Source organism: Cricetulus griseus, chromosome 6 (assembly GCF_003668045.3).
Source record: "Cricetulus griseus strain 17A/GY chromosome 6, alternate assembly CriGri-PICRH-1.0, whole genome shotgun sequence".
NCBI lineage: Eukaryota > Metazoa > Chordata > Mammalia > Rodentia > Cricetidae > Cricetulus > Cricetulus griseus.
This window is the reverse complement of record NC_048599.1, coordinates 148305333-148325093: the sequence shown is the minus strand read 5'-3', so window position 1 is coordinate 148325093 and position 19761 is coordinate 148305333. Positions and strand designations below refer to the sequence as shown.

Sequence of the window (19761 nt, the reverse complement as noted above, 5' to 3'; positions counted from 1 at the left end):
AGGCTGAATGCTGCTGTAAAGTGCTCTTTAAGTCTTTTTTTTAAAAATTCCCTCTAATAAATGAGATTGGGAGTGTCTCAGGGGACAGAGATGGGATTTGTTGTGTGATAAACCATATGTAGTTTAGTCTTTCTGTGGAGAGGCAGTGGTTGGGGCATTTAAAATGGCTGGATACATTTGTTTTCCCTCATGGTAATTTATCGTAACTCAGTAGCACGACCTGCCCCTAGAGGTAGTTAAAAATTTTTAAATGCTAAGGTGTTCCCAAGGTTCTGATGATTCAGACCTGTACTCATGATTATTAAGAAGGACAGACTGAGCTTTCTGCAAATAGCTTGAAGGAGGAAGCAATTTCTGAACACACAGGTAGCACTGTGTTGCCTCCCTTCGTGGTAATATTTGATAAACATCATTGTGTGAATCTTATAAAACAGAACCACCAGCGCTCCTTCTGGGGAAGGCAAGCCTGTAGGATGGCCAAGGTCCTGTAGGGATAGGACCAAAGCATCACCATACGAAGAGAACACGTGGTTGTAAACTGCTTAACAGATTATGTGAGTCCTGGGGATGTTCGGGACACAGTTGATGCTTCTTGGGACACATTTCTTACAGGGCTTGCAGTGTGCAAATAATTGACATTGGTGTTACACAACTGTCTGGGATTCACTGAAATCCATTCAATTCAGTTCTAGCTCTGGATCACCTCAGTAGACCTTTGAGGAGGTTTTATCTATAGAGTAGTTTTTTGCCTTGTCATAACCTTACTAGGGTTTTGGTTTTGTTGTTTTATTGTTTTTTTCTCCCACTATTTAAACTTGATTATAAGGAAAAAAGAGTTGTGTGTTGAGGCTGAGTTGGTTGGTTTTGGTGGCTTCTTGGAGTTGGGCTTCTGAACATCAAGATGGCTGAATAGAGCTCCTCACATTGAGATCGCGGCGAGGGCTTCTCAGTACAGCCTAGAGGAAGTTGTCTGATGGCCTCTTCTCAAAGTTCAGGAAAAACAATAGTGCCATTTCAGACCTCTCATAGAGGGAGAAGGGTATGTGGCTGCCTTAGTAGTCCTCACTCGTGATTATTTTAAAAACTGGATTTTTAAAGTCTGCTAGTATTTCACAACAGGGAGGGCCACAGATTGTGGCATCCTATAGCTGTGTAGTTTTACATTGTGTGTCTCTTCCTTTTGGGAAAAACTTACCTAGTACAAGCCACCTCGTGCACAGACTGCCCAATGAGTGGGTTTGTTCTCCACAGCCTTGGTGTAGTAGAGTCCAGCCGTTACCATTCTCCTGCATTACTTTAACATGGGATTTTTTTTTGTATATTTTGGCTGCAGTATTGGTGGTAGAACATACTTTTGATGGGTCATCTCTACTTCTGTATTTATTTATTTATTACTAGACCTCAACCACGGTCTTCCCCCCTCCACTCTCTGCCTGTAGGATGTACTGTATGTAGCCATTCACCTTGTATTAATATATTAGAAATCTTCATATCTGTTTTATACATTTTATACTGTTGGATACTTATAATCAAAACTTTTACTGTAGGGTATTGAATAAATTTAGTCGTTTTAAACTTTTTATTATTTTCAATTACTCATATTTACATATCCATCCCCCATTCCCCCACCCTCCCCTCCTCCCATGTTCCCCACCCAACCCACCCCAACCCCCCCCACTCCTCCCCAGGGATAGTGAGGCCCTCTACCAAGGACCTTCAAAGTCTGTCATATTGTTTGGGGGAGGGCCTAGACCCTCCTTGCTGTATCTGGGCTGCAATAGTATCCCTCCATAGGGAATGGGCTCCCAAAGTCCGTTTGTGTTCTAGGGATAAAGACTGGCTCCGCTGTCAGAGGAGCCATAGACTGTCTTGGGCTCCTAGCTGGTACCCACATTCAGAGGGCTTGGTTTGGTCCAATGCTGTTTCCCCAGCTTTATGACTAGGGTCTCCATTCTGTCAGTAGGTCAGATCCACTGTTTCTGCAGGTCTCTCCATCCCCGTCTTGGCACCTTTGCTCAACCCTCCTCCCGCTCCACAATTGAATTCCAGTAGTATGGTTCAATGCTTCGCTATGGGTGTCTAGTTCTGCTTCAAACCTCTTCCTCTCCCTGCCCCTGGGCTCTAATTTGGTCAGGGATTATGTCCCCATCCCCTTCTTCCAGGGACTATGCAATCTTCTCTCGGGTTCCTCCTTGTTTCCCAGCTCCTCTAGGAGTGAGGAATGTAGACTAGTGATGTTTTGCTCTATGTCTAAAAATAAAAAATGAGTGAGTACATATCATGTTTATCTTTTTGTGATTGGGTTACCTCACAAAGGATGCTTTCTTCTAGTTCCATCCATTTGCCTGTGAATTTAAAGATTCCATTGTTTTTTTTTCCCCCGCTGAGTAGTACTCCATTGTGTAAATATACCACATTTTCTCTATCCATTCTTCAGTTGAGGGGCATCTAGGTTGCTTCCAGGTTCTGGCTATTACAAATAATGCTGCTATGAACATAGTTGAACATATGTCTTTATTGTATGAATGTGCATTCCTGGGTATATGCTCAAGAGAGGGATTGCTAGATCTTGAGATAGACTGATTCCCATTTTCCCGAGAAACCGCCATACTGATTTCTAAAGTTTCTGTACAAGTTTGCACTCTCATCAGCAATAGAGGAGAGTTCCCCTTTCTCCACATCATCTCCAGCATAGACTGCCATTGGTGTTATTGATTTTATCCATTCTGACAGGAGTAAGATGGTATCTCACAATGGTTTTGAGTTGCATTTCCCTGATGGCTAAAGATGTTGAGCACTTTCTCAAGTGTCTTTCAGCCATTTTGGATTCCTCTGTTGAGAATTCCCTATTTAGTTCTGCGCTCCATCTTTTAATTGCATTGTTTGGTTTTTTGGTGGCTAGGTTCTTGAGTTCATTGTATATTTTGGTGATCAGCCCTCTGTCAGATGTGGGGTTGGTGAATAACTTTTACCATTCTGTGGGCTGGCATTTTGTCTTGCTGACTGTGTCCTTTGCTTAACAGAAGCTTCTCAAATTCAGGAGGTCCCATTTATTAATTGTCGATCTCAATGTTTGAGCTACTGGTGGTACGTTCAGAAAGCGGTCTCTTTACCAATTTCTTCAAGGGTGCCACCTACCTTCTCTTCTAGGAGGTTCAATGTGGCTGAATTTATGTTGAGGTCTTTGATCCATTTGGACTTAAGTTTAGTGCATGGGGATAGATATGGATCAATCTGCAATCTTCTACATGTCCGCACCCAGTTATGCCAACACCATTTGTTGAAGATGCTTTCTTTCTTCCACTGTATAAATTTACATTCTTCGTCAAAAATCAGGCATTCATAGGTGTGTGGGTTAATATCAGGGTTTTCAATTTGATTCCATTGGTCAACCTGTCTATTTTTGTGCCAATACCAAGCTATTTTCAGAACTATGGCTCTATGATAGAGCTTGAGGTCAGGGATGGTGATGCCTCCAGAAGTTTCCCTATTGTACAAGGTTGTTTTGGCTATCCCGGGTTTTTTTGTTGTTGTTGTTTTTCCAAATGAAGTTGAGTACTGTTATTTCAAGGTCTGTGAAGAATTGTGTTAGGATTTTGATGGGAATTGCATTGAATCTGTAGATTTGCTTTTGGCAAGACTGCCATTTTTGCTATGTTGATCCCACCTATCCAAGAGCATGGGAGACCTTTCCATTTTCTGGTATATTCTTTAATATCTTCCTTTAAAGACTCAAAGTTCTTTCTATACAGGTCTTTTTGGTGAGTGTTACCCCAAGATATTTTATGTTGTTAGTTACTATTGTAAAGGGTGATGTTTCTCTGATTTCTTTCTCATTGCATTTATCATCTGTATATAGTAGGGCAACTGATTTTTTGAGTTAATCTTTTATCCTGCCACTTTGCTGAAGGTGTTTATCAGCTGTAGTAATTCCCTGGTAGAGTTTTTGGGTCCCTTATGTAAACTATCATATCATTTGCAAATAGTGAAAGTTTGACTTCTTCCTTCCCAATTTGTATCCCCTTGATCTCCTTTTGTTGTCTTATTGCTCTAGCTAGTACTTCATGTACAATATTGAAGAGATATGGAGAGAGTGGACACCCTTGTTCTTGATTTTAGAGGAATAGCCTTGAGCTTCTCTCTATTTAGTTTGATGTTGGCTGTTGGTTTGCTGTATATTGCTTTTATCATGTTTAGGTATGTTCCTGTTATTCCTGATCTCTCCAAGACCTTTATCATGAAGGGATGTTTGATTTTGTCAAAGACTTTTTCAACATCTATCGAGATGATTATGTGGTTTTTCTTTTTCAGTTTGTTTATATAGTGGATTACAGTGATGGATTTTCGTATGTAGAACCATCCCTGCTTTCCTGGTATAAAGCCAATTTGATCATGCTGGATAATTTCTCTGATGCGTTTTTGTATTTTTTTTGAATTTTTTTTCTTTTTTTATTAAATTATTAATATTTTCACATATACTTTCCCTCTCCCTCTCCCTCCCCCCACCCCCATTCCTTCTCCCCCACCTCCAACCTACCCCCCACCCCATCCACCCGCCACTCCCCAGGCAGGGTAGGGCCCCCAACCAGGGTTCCACCAAGTCCACCAAATCTTCCTGTGCTGGGCCTAGGCCCCTCCCCATGTGTTCAGAGACAGAGCGAATCCCTTCAAGTGGGATGGGCTCTCGAAGTCCCTCCCACCCACCAGGGCAAAACGCCAGTCCACCTCCCTCTGGAGTCATTCATGATTTCTAGTTTCCTTGGGGTAGAGGATTATAGGCTGGTAAACCTTTGCTCTATGTCTAAAAATCCCAGGAGTGCAGGGGCCTCCCCATTGGCATCCATGATCAGGGGGCTGGATTAGTCCTGTACTGTCCTCCCAAAGAGCATCTGGGGTCGATATGCTTTCCCTTTTTCAGGCCAACTGTTTCTGTGGGTTTCTCCAACCAGGTACAGACCCCTTCGTTCTTCATTCCTCCCTCTCTTCAACTGAGTTCCAGATTTCAGCTCAGTGTATTTCTGTGGATGTCTGTCTCTGCTCTCATCAGCCACTGGATGAGGACTCTAGAATAGCATAGAGAGTATTCATCAATCTCATTCTAGGGGAAGGGTTTCTAGGCCAACTTCTCCTCCACTGCCCAGACTGTCAGATCGTGTCATCCTTATAGGTCTCTGGAGATCTTCCTAGTTCCAGATCTCTTCTCGGACCTATAGTGACTCCCTCTGATATGGTATCTCTCATCCTGCTCTCTCTCCTCTATTCTTCCCCCAACTCAATATATCTGCTCCTCCATTTCTTCTCCTCTACTCTTCATCTTGTGCTCTTATTGTGGCAGCACCCACTTCCCTACCCTCATGCTCTCAATTAGCTCGGGAGTTCATGCCATTTCCCATTCCTGGGGTCCATTTATCCCTTAGAGTCATTCATGATTTCTAGTTTCCTTGGGGTAGAGGATTATAGGCTGGTAAACCTTTGCTCTATGTCTAAAAATCATATATGAGTGAGTACATACCATGTTTGTCTTTTTGTGATTGGGTTACCTCACTCAGGATGGTTTCTTCTAGTTCCATCCATTTGCCTGCGAATTTCAAGATTCCATTGCTTTTTTCTGCTGAGTAGTACTCCATTGTATAAATGTACCACATTTTCTCTTTCCATTCTTCAGTTGAGGGGCATCTAGGTTGTTTCCAGGTTCTGGCTATTACAAACAATGCTGCTATGAACATGGTTGAACATATGTCCTTGTTGTATGGACAAGCAGTATTTGGGTATATACCCAAGAGAGGAATGGCTGGATCTTGAGGTAGATTGATTCCCATTTTTCTGAGCAACCGCCATACTGATTTCCAAAGTGGTCTTACAAGTTCACACTCCCACCAGCAATGGAGGAGTGTTCCTTCTTCTCCACATCCTCTCCAGCATAGGTTGTCATTGGTATTTTTGATTTTAGCCATTCTGACAGGTGTGAGGTGGTATCTCAGAGTTGTTTTGAGTTGCATTTCTCTGATGGCCAAGGATTTTGAGCACTTTCTTAAGTGTCTTTCAGCCATTTCAGATTCCTCTGTTGAAAAATCTCTGTTTAGTTCTGCACCCCACTTTTTAATTTCATTGTATGGTGTTTTGGTGGCTAGCTTCTTGAGCTCCTTGTATATTTTGGAAATCAGACCTCTGTCAGATGTGGGGCTGGTGAAGATTTTTTCCCATTCTGTGGGTGGTCGTTTTGTCTTACTGACTGTGTCCTTTGCCTTACAGAAGCTTCTCAGTTTCAAGAGGTCCCATTTATTAATTGCAGACCTCAGTGTCTGTGCTTCTGGCGTGATGTTCAGGAATCGTTCTCCTGTGCCAATTTGTTCAAGGGTTGTTCCCACTTTCTCTTCTAAAAGATTCAGTGTGGCTGGGTTTATGGAGAGATCTTTGATCCATTTGCACTTAAGTTTCGTGCATGGTGACAAGTATGGATCTATCTGCAATTTTCTGCATGTTCGAATCCAATTGTGCCAGCACCATTTGTTGAAGATGCTATCTTTTTTCCATTGTATGGATTTAGCACCTTTGTCAAAAATAAGGTGTTCGTAGGTGCGTGGGTTAATATCTGGGTCTTCAATTCGATTCCATTGGTCTATCTGTCTATTCTTGTGCCAATACCAAGCTGTTTTCAGAACTATGGCTCTATAGTAGACCTTGAAGTCAGGGATGGTGATGCCTCCAGAGGATCTTTTATTGTAAAGAGTTGTTTTGGCTATCCTAGGTTTTTTATTTTTCCATATAAAGTTGAGTATTGTTCTTTCAATGTCTGTGAAAAACTGTGTTGGGATTTTGATGGGGATTGCATTAAATCTGTAGATTGCTTTTGGTAGAATTGCCATTTTTACTATGTTAATTCTGCCTATCCAAGAGCACGGGAGATCTTTCCACTTTCTGGTATCTTCTTTAATTTCTTTCTTTAAAGTCTCAAAGTTCTTATTGTACAGGTCTTTCACTTTTTTGGTTAGTGTTACCCCCAGATATTTAATGTTGCTTGTGGATATTGTGAAAGGTGATGTTTCCATGATTTCTTTCTCATTGAGTTTATCATCTGTATACAGTAGGGCTACAGATTTATTTAAGTTAATTTTGTATCCTGCTACCTTGCTGAAGGTGTTTATCAGCTGTAGGAGTTTCCTGGTAGAGTTTTTCGGGTCACTTATGTAGACTATCATGTCATCTGCAAATAGTGAAAGTTTGACTTCGTCCTTTCCAATTTGTATCCCTTTGATATCCTGATCTTGTCTTATTGCTCTAGCTAGAACTTCAAGAACAATATTGAAGAGATATGGAGAGAGTGGACATCCTTGTCTTGTTCCTGATTTTAGAGGAAATGCTTTGAGTTTCTCTCCATTTAGTTTGATGTTGGCTATTGGTTTGGTGTATATCGCATTTATCATGTTTAGATATGTTCCTGTTATTCCTGTTCTCTCCAAGATCTTTATCATGAAGGGATGTTGGATTTTGTCAAAGGCCTTTTCAGCATCTAGTGAGATGATCATGTGGTTTTTCTTTTTCAGTTTGTTTATATGGTGGATTACATTGATGGTTTTTCGTATATTGAACCATCCTTGCATCCCTGGGATGAAGCCCACTTGATCGTGGTGGATGATTTTTCTGATATGTTCTTGGATTCGATTAGCCAATATTTTATTGAGTATTTTAGCATCAATGTTCATGAGAGATATTGGTCTGTAGTTCTCTTTCTTATTCTTATCTTTGTGTGGCTTGGGTATCAAAGTGATTGTAGCCTCATAGAAGGAGTTTGGCAATATCCCATCTGCTTCTATTGTGCGGAACAGTTTGAGGAGTATTGGTATCAGCTCTTGTTTGAATTTCTGGTAGAATTCTGCAGTGAAGCCATCTGGTCCTGGGCTTTTTTTGGTTGGGAGGCTTTTGATGACTGCTTCTATTTCATTAGGGGTTATGGGTCGATTTAAATTGTTTATCTGATCTTGATTTAATTTTGGTAAGTGATATTTATCCAGGAAACTGTCCATTTCCATTAGATTTTCGAATTTTGTGGAGTACAGATTTTCAAAGTATGACCTAAAGATTCTCTGGATTTCCACAGTGTCCGTTGTTATATCCCCCTTTTCGTTTCTGATTTTGTTAATTAGTGTGCTCTCTCTCTGCCTTTTGGTTAGTTTGGCTAGAGGTTTGTCTATCTTGTTGATCTTCTCAAAGAACCAACTCTTTGTTTCATTGATTCTTTGTAATGTTTTCCTAGTTTCTACTTTATTGATTTCAGCTCTCAGGTTGATTATTTCCTGGCGTCTACTCCTCCTTGGTGAGTTTGCTTCTTTTTGCTCTAGTGTTTTCAGTTGTTCTGTCAGTTCTCTAATGTGACTTTTTTCTAGTTTCTTCATGTGGGCACTTAGTGCTATGAACTTCCCTCTTAGGACTGCTTTCAGAGTGTCCCATAAATTTGGGTATGTTGTGTCTGCATTTTCATTAGAATCTAGGAAGTCTTTAATTTGTTTTTTTATTTCTTCCTCAACCCAGGAATGGTGCAATTGGGTGTTATTCATTTTCCAAAAGTTTGCAGGTTTCCTGCCATTTGTATTGTTGCTGAATTCTAGCTTTAATGCATGGTGGTCTGATAAGATACAGGGGGTTATTTCAATTCTTTTGTAATTGTGGAGGTTTGCTTTGTTGCCTACTATGTGGTCAATTTTGGAGAAGGTGCCATGTGGTGCTGAGAAGAAGGTATATTCTTTTGAGTTTGGATGGAATGCTCTATAGATATCCGTTAACCCCAGTTGGGCCATGACTTCTTTCAGATCCTCTGTTTCTTTGTTAAGTTTTTGTCTGGTGGTCCTGTCTAGTGGTGTAAGGGGGGTGTTGAAGTCTCCTACTATAAGTGTGTGTGGTTTTATGTGTGGTTTGAGCTTTAGTAATGTTTCTTTCACAAATGTGGGTGCCTTCGTATTTGGAGCATAGATGTTCAGGATTGAGATTTCATCTTGATGGACTTTTCCTGTGATGAGTATGAAATGCCCTTCTTCATCTCTTTTGATTGATTTTAGTTTAAAGTCCATTTTGTTAGATATTAGGATTGCTACACCTGCTTGTTTCTTGAGGCCATTTGATTGGAAAATCTTTTCCCATCCTTTTACTCTGAGGTATCGCCTGTCTTTGAAGTTGAGGTGTGTTTCTTGTAAACAGCAGAAAGATGGATTCTGTCTTCGTATCCATTCTGTTAGCCTATATCTTTTTACGGGTAAGTTAAGGCCATTGACATTTAGGGATATTAATGTCCATTGTTCGTTGGTTCTTGCTTGGTTTGGATTTATTGTTGGTGGTGTCATTGTGTGTGGATTTTGCTCTCCTGCTTCTTTTTGTGTTTGGCAATATTAGATTATCTATTGCCTGTGTTTTTGTGCATGTAGTTATGTTCCTTGAGTTGGAGTTTTCCTTCCAGAACCTTCTGTAGTGCTGGATTTGTGGATATGTATTGTTTAAATCTGTTTTTGTCATGGAAAATCTTGTTTTCTCCATCTATAGTGATTGAAAGTTTTGCTGGGTACAGTAGTCTGGGTTGACATCCATGCTCCCTTAGTGCTTGTAGTGTATCTATCCAAGACCTTCTGGCTTTCATAGTTTCCATTGAGAAGTCGGGTGTGATTCTGATTGGTTTGCCTTTATATGTTACTTGGCCTTTTTCCTTTGCAGCTCTTAATATTTTTTCTTTATTCTGTAGATTTGGAGTTTTGATTATTATGTGTCGGGGGGACTTCTTTTTGTGGTCCAGTCTGTTTGGTGTCCTATAAGCTTCTTGTACTTTCATAGGCATATCTTTCTGTAGGTTGGGGAAGTTTTCTTCTATGATTTTGTTGAATATGTTTTCTGTACCTTTGAGCAGTGTTTCTTCACCTTCTTCTACACCTATTATTCTTAGGTTTGGTCTTTTCACGGTGTCCCATATTTCCTGTATATTTTGTGTTAGGGATTTGTTGGACTTGAGGTTTTCTTTGGTTGATGAATGTATATCCTCTAGCGAGTCTTCAATAGCTGAGATTCTCTCTTCTGTCTCTTGAATTCTATTAGTTATACTCACATCTTTAGATCCTGCTCGTTTATCCAACCTTTCCATTTCCAGCATCGCTTCATTCTGTGTTTTCTTTAATGTGTCTAATTCAGCTTTCATGTTTTGAACTGTTTCAAGAGCTTCCTTCACTTGTTTGGTTGTTTTATCTTGGGTTTCTTTAGCTTCTTTAAGAGATTTGTTTATTTCTTGAATATTTTGGTTTGTCTTTTCCTCCATATCGTGTAATTTTTTGCTTACTTTTTCTTCTATTTCTTTAAGGGATTTTCTTGTTTCCTCTTTGAAGGTCTCTATCATCTTGCTCAGATAATTTTTGAGGTCCATCTCTTCTTCATGCACTGTGTTGGGCTTTTCAGATCTTGCTGGAGTGGAGTCCCTAGATTCTGGTGGTGTCATATTGGTCTTTCTGTTGTTGAGCGGGTTCTTATTCTGTCTTCTTCCCATATCTTTTTCCAGTGAGTGCAGGTAGGATCTCTCTATCTCCTCTTGTTACTCTGTAGTGTGTGTGGGCCAGGAATTCAATGTCCGAAGCTCTGGATGGTTTTGCCTCTCCTCGTAGCCTCCTCACTCTGATGGCGTTAGGCCTCTTGGTGGATCGGTCGCCGGGAATGGAATGAAGAGTGGCCTGTACCCAGATTCGGGGAGCTCCTCCCTGCCTGGACGTGTCTGTTTCAAGCAGGGATGAGCCTGGAGGGATCTGGGTGGATGGCGCTTAGGACAAGAATTGGGTAAAAGCAGGGGGTGGCTCACCTGGTCTGCGGTGAGTCCACGGAAAGGGAAGGAAGAGTGTCCTGAACCAAGCCAGATTCAGGAAGCTCCACCCTGCCTGGGCGTGTCTGTTTCAAGCAGGGACAAGCCTGGAGGGATCTGGGTGAATGACGCTTAGGACAAGAATTGGGTAAAAGCAGGGGGTGGCTCACCTGGTCTGCGATGAGTCCACGGAAAGCGCGTTTTTGTATTTTATTTGCCAGTATTTTGTTGAATATTTTTTATGTCGATGTTCATGAGGGATATTGGTCTGTAATTCTCTTTTTTCCTTTTGTCTTTGTGTAGCTTGGCTACCAAGGTAATTGTAGCCTCATAAAAAGAGCTTGGCAATGTCCCTTCTGCTGCTATTGTGTGGAACAATTTGAGGAGTAGTGGTATTAGCTCTCCTTTGAATTTCTGGTAGAATTCTGAAGTGAATCCATCTGGGCCTGGGCTTTTTTTTAAGTTGGTAGATTTTTGATGACTGCTTCTATTTCACTAGGGGTTATAGGTTTGTTTAACTTGTTTGTCTGTTCTTGATTTAATTTTGGTAAGTAATATCTATCCAGAAAATGGACCATTTCCTTTAGATTTTCAAATTTTGTGGAGTACAGGTTTTCAAAGTATGACCTGATGATTCTTGGAATTTCCTCAGTATCCGTTGTTATATCCCCTTTTTCGTTTCTGATTTTGTTAATTAGCATGCTCTTTCTCTGCCTTTTGGTTGGTTTGGATAAAGGTTTGTCTATCTTGTTGACTTTCTTGAAGAACCAACTCTTTGTTTCATTGACTCTTTGTAATGTTTTCCTAATTTCTACTTTATTGATTTCAGCCCTCAGTTTGATTATTCCCTGGCATCTACTCCTCCGGGGAGTGCTTGCTTCCTTTTGTTCTAGAGCTTTCAGTTGCACTGTTAATTCTCAAGTGTGATTATTCTCCAGTTTCTTCATGTGGGCACTTAGTGCTATGAACTTTCCTCTTAGCACTGCTTTCAAAGTGACCCATAGGTTTGGAGATATTGAGTCTTCATTCTCATTGAATTCTAGGAAGTCTTTAATTTCTTTTTTTATTTCTTCCTTTACCAAGGAATGGTTCGGTTGTGCATTATTTAATTTCCATGAGTTTGTATGGTTTCTGCAATTTGTGTTGTTGTTGAATTCTAACTTTAAAGCATGGTAGTCTGATAAGATACATGGGTTATTCCATTTTTTTTTAATCTGTGTAGGTATGTTGTGGTAAATTTTAGAGAAGGTTTCATGTGGCGCTGAGAAGAAGGTATATTCTTTTGTGTTCAGATGGAATGTCCTATAGATATCTGTTAAACCCAATTGGGTAATAACATCTGTTAGTTCTTTTGTTTCTTTGTTAAATTTCTGTCTGGTGGTCCTATCTAGTGGTGAGAGTGGGGTGTTGTATTCTCCTACCATAAGTGTGTGAGGTTTTATGTGTGATTTGAGCTTTAGTAATGTTTCTTTTACAAATGTGGGTGCCTTTGTATTTGGGGCATAAATGTCCAGAACTGAAACTTCATCTTGATGGACTTTTCCTGTGATAAGTATGAAATGCCCTTCTTCATCTCTTTTGATTGATTTTAGTTTGAAGTCTAATACACCAATTTGTTTCTTGGGTCCATTTGATTGGAAAATCTTTTCCCAACCCTTTATTCTGAGTTACCATCTGTCTTTGAAGTTGAGGTGTGTTTCTTATATCCAGAAGGATGGATTCTGTCTTCATATCCATTCTGTTAGCCTGTATCTTTTTATAGGAAAGTTAAGACCGTTGACATTAAGGGATATTAATGACCATGGATTGTTGATTCTTGTTTGTTTTGTATTTGTTGTTGATGGTGTTATTGTGTGTGGATTTCCCCACTTTTTTGTGTTTCATAAGGTAGGATTATCAATTGCCTACTGTTTTTTGAGTGTAGTTATCTTCATTACATTGCAGTTTTCCTTCCATTAATTTCTGTAGGGCTGGATTTGTGGATATATATTGCTTAAATCTGGTTTTGTCATTAAATACCTTGTTTTCTACATCCATAGTGATTGAAAGCTTTGCTGGATATAGTAGTCTGGGCTGACATCCATGTTCCCTTAGCATTTGTAGAACATCTATCAAGGATCTTCTGGCTTTCAAAGTTTCCATTGAAAAGTTGGGTGTAATTCAGATAGGTCTGCCTTTGTATGTTACTTGGTCTTTTCTTTTGCTGCTCTTAATATTTTTTCTTTATTCTGTAAGTTTGGTGTTTTGATTATTATGTGGTGAGGGGACTTCTTTTTGTGGTCCAATCTATTTGGACCACAAATCTATTTGGGTAAGCTTCTTGTACTTTCATAGGCATATCCTTCTGTAGGTTAGGGAAGTTTTCTTCGATGATTTTGTTGAATATGTTTTCTGTACATTTGAGCTGAATTTCTTCACCTTCTTCTATACCTATTATTCTTAGGTTTGGTCTTTTCACAGTGTCCCATATTCCCTGGATATTTTGTGTTAGGGATTTGTTGGACTTGAGATTTTTCTTTGTTTGAGGACTGCATATCCTTTAGTGAGTCTTCAACACCTGAGATTCTCTCTTCCATTTCTTGTATTCTATTGGTTATGCTTACATCAGTGGTTCCTGATCGTTTACCTAGCTTTGCTATTTCCAGCATCCGGTCATTCTGTGTTTTCTTTATTGTTTCTAATTGTGCTTTCAAATCATGAACTGCTTGAATTGTTTCCTTCACTTTTTGGTTGGTTTTTCTTGGTTTTCTTTAGTTTCTTTAAGGGATTTGTTTATTTCTTCAATTTTTTGGTTTGTCTTTTCCTCCATTTCATGTAATTTTTTGCTTGTTTTTTCTTCTGTTTCTTTAAGGGATTTTCTTCTTTCCTCTTTAATGGTCTCTATCATCTTCATAAGATAATTTCTAAGGTCCATCTCTTCTTCATCCTCTACGTTTGGCTTTTAGTTCTTGTTGGTGTGGAGTCCCTAGATTCTGGTGGCATCATATTGGTCTTTCTGTTGTTGAATGTGTTCTTACTCTGTCGTCTTCCCATCCCTTCTTCCAGTGGGTGCAGGTGGGGTCTCTCCCTCTCTAAGGTGGCAGGGGAAGGGCAGAGGGCAGTGGGTGGGCAAGTGTGAGGTGTGTCTAGACTCAGTGTAGGCCTTCTGGTCTGGGCAGGTCCACTCTTGTTGGGGGCAGGGGGGCGAGTATTCAGGCAGAAGCTAGCAGGGCTTAATGGGGGAGGTTGGGGGGCAGAGCAGTGCCCAGACTCACCTGAGGCTCAGGCACCAGCCGGAGGACCATAAATTTAGTCTTATTAGAAAATGAAAAAGGTGTTTTGTCTCCTAATCCTTATCTTACTCAAAAAGTATTTTGTACTCTAATTGGAGTTAATTTTCTTTGTAATTTCTCCCCAAGTATCTTTATACTAAAATATCCTGTTCCAACCATTGAATGGGGTAAGTTTACTTAATTGTGTCTTATAAATTTTATTATTTTATTTTTAAATCATTATTTTGTTGTATAGATGTTTTGCTTTCATGTATGTCTGTGCATCACAGGCATGCCTAGTGCCACAGAAGCCAGATTAAGGCATTAGATCTCCTGTAACTGGAGTTTCAGAAGGTTGCAAGCTTCCATGCAGGTGCTGGGAACTGAAGCCTGGTCCTCTGGTAGAGGATCCAGTGCTCTTTACCACTAAGCCGTCTCTCCAGCTGTCTTCTAAATTTTAAACATTGATTTTAAATATTTAGATTAAGGAGTTAAAATTGAAAGTTGGTTGTGATAAAGTGAGAGGGAAAAATCTGCCTGTACCAATATCTAATTGCATCAATGCTTTTTCACTATTTCATGCACTCTACATTTCTTAGATTTGAGTATCTGTTGCTGGTGTTTCTACAACCCTGAAGCCACTCACAGTTGGACATCAGGGCTCTGAAAGGGAATAGATTGTGAGTAAGTATTCTAGACGGCAACAATGGAAGCTCAATGATTTCCTAAACTTTGGATCATAGCTTATGGAAATCTAAGAATCACAATGTGCTGCTTTGGGGGGCATAATTCATAGTTACAAGGTTTCTAAAGTACATGTAAACAGAAAGGAGGTCAGGAGCCTACATCTGGAGGAAAACACCTCCAAAATTCAGTCAAGTTGGGGGCTACCTTCAGGCTCACTGATCTATCTATATTCCAACTTCCCAATTTTTGTTACTATTATTTAATGTCCTTGTTGCTCTTGTCTTTATGGCATTTGTACCTTTGAAAAAAGCATCACCTGACTCTTCCTTCCCTTACCGCCGACCGATCAACAACAAGGTGAGTGAGCTTCTACTCTTGCCCAATCCCCATCCAAACCATCATTCACCCCGACCTCCCCAGACCTGGGCCTGCTAGGGGTAGACACACCCAGGCTGGGAAGAGCTCCCTGAATCTGGTAACACCCCACTCTTCCATCCCTTTCCGCTGACCAATCTACAACGAGAGTGAGGAGACTACCAGGAGAGGCAAGACCATCCAGAGCTGTGGACATTGAATTCCTAGCCTCCACAAACCACTGGGTCACAAGAGGAGATAGAGAGACCCCACCTGCACCCACTAGAAGAAGATATGGGAAGAAGACAGAATAAGATCTCACTCATCAACAGAAAGCCCAATATGACATCACCAGAATCTAGGGACTCTACTCCAGCAAGATCTGAAAAGCCCAACACAGAGCATGAAGAAGAGATGGACCTCAAAAATTATCTAGGCAAGATGATAGAAACCTTTAAAGAGGAAACAAGAAAATCCCTTAAAGAAATAGAAGAAAAAGCAAGCAAAAAATTACACGAAATGGAGGATAAGACAAACAAAAAAAATTCAAGAAATAAACAAATATCTTAAAGAATCTAAAGAAACCCAAGAAAAAAGAACCAAACAAGTGAAGGAAGTTCTTGAAACAGTTCAAAGCATGAAAGCTGAAATAGACACAATAAAGAAAACACAGAATGAAGCAATGCTGGAAATGGAAAGGCTGGATAAATGATCAGAAACTAAAGATAAGAGTATAACTAATAGAATTCAAGAGATGGAAGAGAGAATCTCAGCTACTGAAGACTCACTAGAGGTTATACATTCATCAACCAAAGAAAACCTCAAGTCCAACAAATCCCTAACACAAAATATCCAGGAAGTAGGGGACACTGTGAAAAGGCCAAACCTAAGAATAATATGTATAGAAGAAGGTGAAGAAACACTGTTCAAAGGTACAGAAAACATATTCAACAAAATCATCGAAGAAAACTTCCCCAACCTACAGAAGGATATGCCTATGAAAGTACAAGAAGCTTATAGGACACCAAACAGACTGGACCACAAAAAGAAGTCCCCCCGACACATAATAATCAAAACTCCAAATCTACAGAATAAAGAGAAAATATTAAGAGATGCAAAGGAAAAATGCCAAGTAACATATAAAGGCAAACCAATCAAAATCACACCTGACTTCTCAATGGAAACTCTGAAAGCCAGAAGGTCTTGGATAGATACCCTACAAGCACTAAGGGAGCATGGATGTCAACCCAGACTACTGTACCCAGAAAACTTTCAATCTCTATAGATGGAGAAAACAAGATATTCCATGACAAAAACAGATTTAAACAATACATATCCACAAATCCAGCACTACAGAAGGTTCTGGAAGGAAAACTCCAACCCAATGAACATAACTACACTCACAAAAACACTGGCAATAGATAATCTAATTTTACCAAACACAAAAAGAAACAGGAGGGCAAAATCCACACACAATGACACCACCAACAATAAATCCAAAACAGACAAGAACCAACGAGCAATGGACATTAATCTCCCTAAATGTCAATGGTCTTAACTTACCCATAAAAAGATATAGGCTATCAGAATGGATACGAAGACAGAATCTATCCTTCTGCTGTTTACAAGAAACACACCTCAACTTCAAAGACAGGCGATACCTCAGAGTAAAAGGATGGGAATAGATTTTCCAATCAAATGGGCTCAAGAAACAAGCTGGCGTAGCAATCTAATATCTAACAAATTAGACTTTAAAATAAAATCAATCAAAAGAGATGAAGAAGGGCATTTCATATTCATCACAGGAAAAGTCCATCAAGATGAAGTCTCAATCCCGAACATTTATGGCCCAAATACGAAGGCAGCCACATTTGTAAAAGAAACATTACTAAAGCTCAAACCACACATAAAACCACACATACTTATAGTAGGAGACTTCAACACCACGCTCTCACATCTAGACAGGACCACCAGACAGAAAGTTAACAAAGAAACAAAGGATCTGACAGAAGTTATGACCCAACTGGGTTTAACAGATATCTATAGAACATTCCATCCAAACACAAAAGAATATACTTTCTTCTCAGTGCCACATGGAACCTTCTCTAAAATTGACCACATAGTTGGCAGTAAAGCAAACCTCCACAGTTACAAAAGAATTGAAATAACCCCCTGTATCTTATTAGATCACCATACATTAAAGCTAGAATTCAACAGCAATACAAATTGCAGAAAACCTACATACTCGTGGAAAATGAATAACTCCCAATTGCACCATTCCTGGGTTGAGGAAGAAATAAAAAAAAGAAATTAAAGACTTCCTAGAATTTAATGAGAATGCAGACACAACATACCCAAACTTATGGGACACTCTGAAAGCAGTGCTAAGAGGAAAGTTCATAGCACTAAGTGCCCACATAAAGAAACTGGAGAAAAGTCACATTAGAGAATCGACAGAACAACCGAAAGCTTTAGAGCAAAAAGAAGCGAACTCACTGTGCCTGACCACGCTTGCCAGGGTGTGGTCAGGGTGCCGTAGTGTGACTGCCTTTGCTCTTTCAGTTTCACTTTGGTACTTGCTGGACAGACTGCTGCCACACCGGCTGGCTAGGTTGCTTTGTAAGTAAGGCTTTTCCCTATTAAATACCCTTGTATTTCTACCTGACTGCATATTGGTAATTTCCCACTATATCTCATGAAAGAGGAGTAGACGCCAAGAAATAATCAACCGAAATCAGCAAAGTAGAAATTAGGAAAACCGTACAAAGAATCAAGGAATTGCTTCTTTGAGAATATCAACAAGATAGACAAACCTTTAGCCAAACTAACCAAAAGGCAGAGAGAGAGAGCATGCTAATTAACAAAATGAGAAACGAAAAGGGGTATATAACAACGGACACTGAGGAAATCCATACAATCTCCAGGTCATACTTTGAAAACCTGTATTCCACAAAATTTGAAAATCTAAAGAAAATGGACAGTTTTCTGGATAAATATCACTTACCAAAATTAAATCAAGATCAGATAAACAGTTTAAATCCACCTATAACACATAATGAAATAGAAGCAAATAAATAAAACCCAGGGCCTGATGGCTTCACTGCAGAATTCTACCAGAAATTCAAACAAGAGCTAATTCCAGTGGTACTCAAACTGTTCTGCAAAATAGAAGCAGATGGGATATTGCCAAACTCATTCTATGAGGCTACAATCACTTTGATACCCAAGCCACACAAAGATATGACTAAGAAAGAGAACTACACTGATATCCCTGATGAATATCGATGCTCAAATACTTAATAAAATATTGGCAAACCAAATCCAAGCACATATCAGAAAAATCATCCACCATGATCAAGTAGGCTTCATCCCAGGGATGCAAGGATGATTCAACATACGAAAATCCATCAATGTAATCCACTATATAAACAAACTGAAAAAGAAAAACCACATGATCATCTCACTAGATGCTGAAAAAGCCTTTGACAAAATCCAACATCCCTTCATGATAAAGATCTTGGAGAGAACAGGAATAACAGGAACATATCTAAACATGATAAACGCGATATACACCAAACCAATAGCCAACATCAAACTAAATGGAGAGAAACTCAAAGCTTTTCCTCTAAAATCAGGAACAAGACAAGGCTGTCCACTCTCTCCATATCTCTTCAATATTATACTTGAAGTTCTAGCTAGAACAAAAAGACAAGAAAAGGGGATCAAAGGGATACAAATTGGAAAGGAAGAAGTCAAACTTTCACTATTTGCAGAGGACATGATAGTCTACATAAGTGACCTGAAAAACTCAACCAGGGAACTCCTACAGCTGATAAACACCTTCAGCAAGGTAGCAGGATACAAAATTAACTCAAAAAAAATCTGTAGCCATACTATATACAGATGATAAATCCAATAAGAAAGAAATCAGGGAAACATCACCTTTCACAATATCCACAAACAACATAAAATATCTTGGGGTAACACTAACCAAAAAAGTGAAAGACCTGTACAATAAGAACTTTGAGACTTTAAAGAAAGAAATTAAAGAAGATACCAGAAAATGGAAAGATCTCCCATGCTCTTGGATAGGTAGAATTAACATAGTAAAAATGGCAACCCTGCCAAAAGCAATCTACAGATTCAATGCAATCCCCATCAAAATCCCAACACAGTTTTTCACAGGCATTGAAAGAACAATACTCAACTTTATATGGAAAAATAAAAAATCCCAGGATAGCCAAAACAACTCTTTACAATAAAGGATATTCTGGAGACATCACCATCCCTGACTTCAAGCTCTAATATAGAGCCATAGTTCTGAAAAAAGCTTGGCATTGACACAAAAATAGATAGACCAATGGAATCAAACTGAAAATCCTGATACTAACCCACGCACCTACGAACACCTTATTTTTGACAAAGGTGCTAAATCTATACAATGAAAAAAAGATAGCATCTTCAATAAATGGTGCTGGCACAATTGGATTCGGACATGCAGAAAATTGCAGATAGATCCATACCTGTCACCATGCACAAAACTTAAGTGCAAATGGATCAAAGTTCTCAGCATAAATCCAGCCACACTGAATCTTCTAGAAGAGAAAGTGGGAATTACCCTTGAACAAATTGGCACAGTAGACTGCT

The 19761-nt window shown here is 39.5% G+C and overlaps 1 protein-coding gene across 1 annotated transcript in view; it reads left to right on the top strand.

Annotated features, from left to right (window-relative positions):
• Dennd1a (DENN domain containing 1A) overlaps positions 1-19761 on the top strand; it is a 1920886-nt gene that overhangs the window by 1224414 nt on the left and 676711 nt on the right.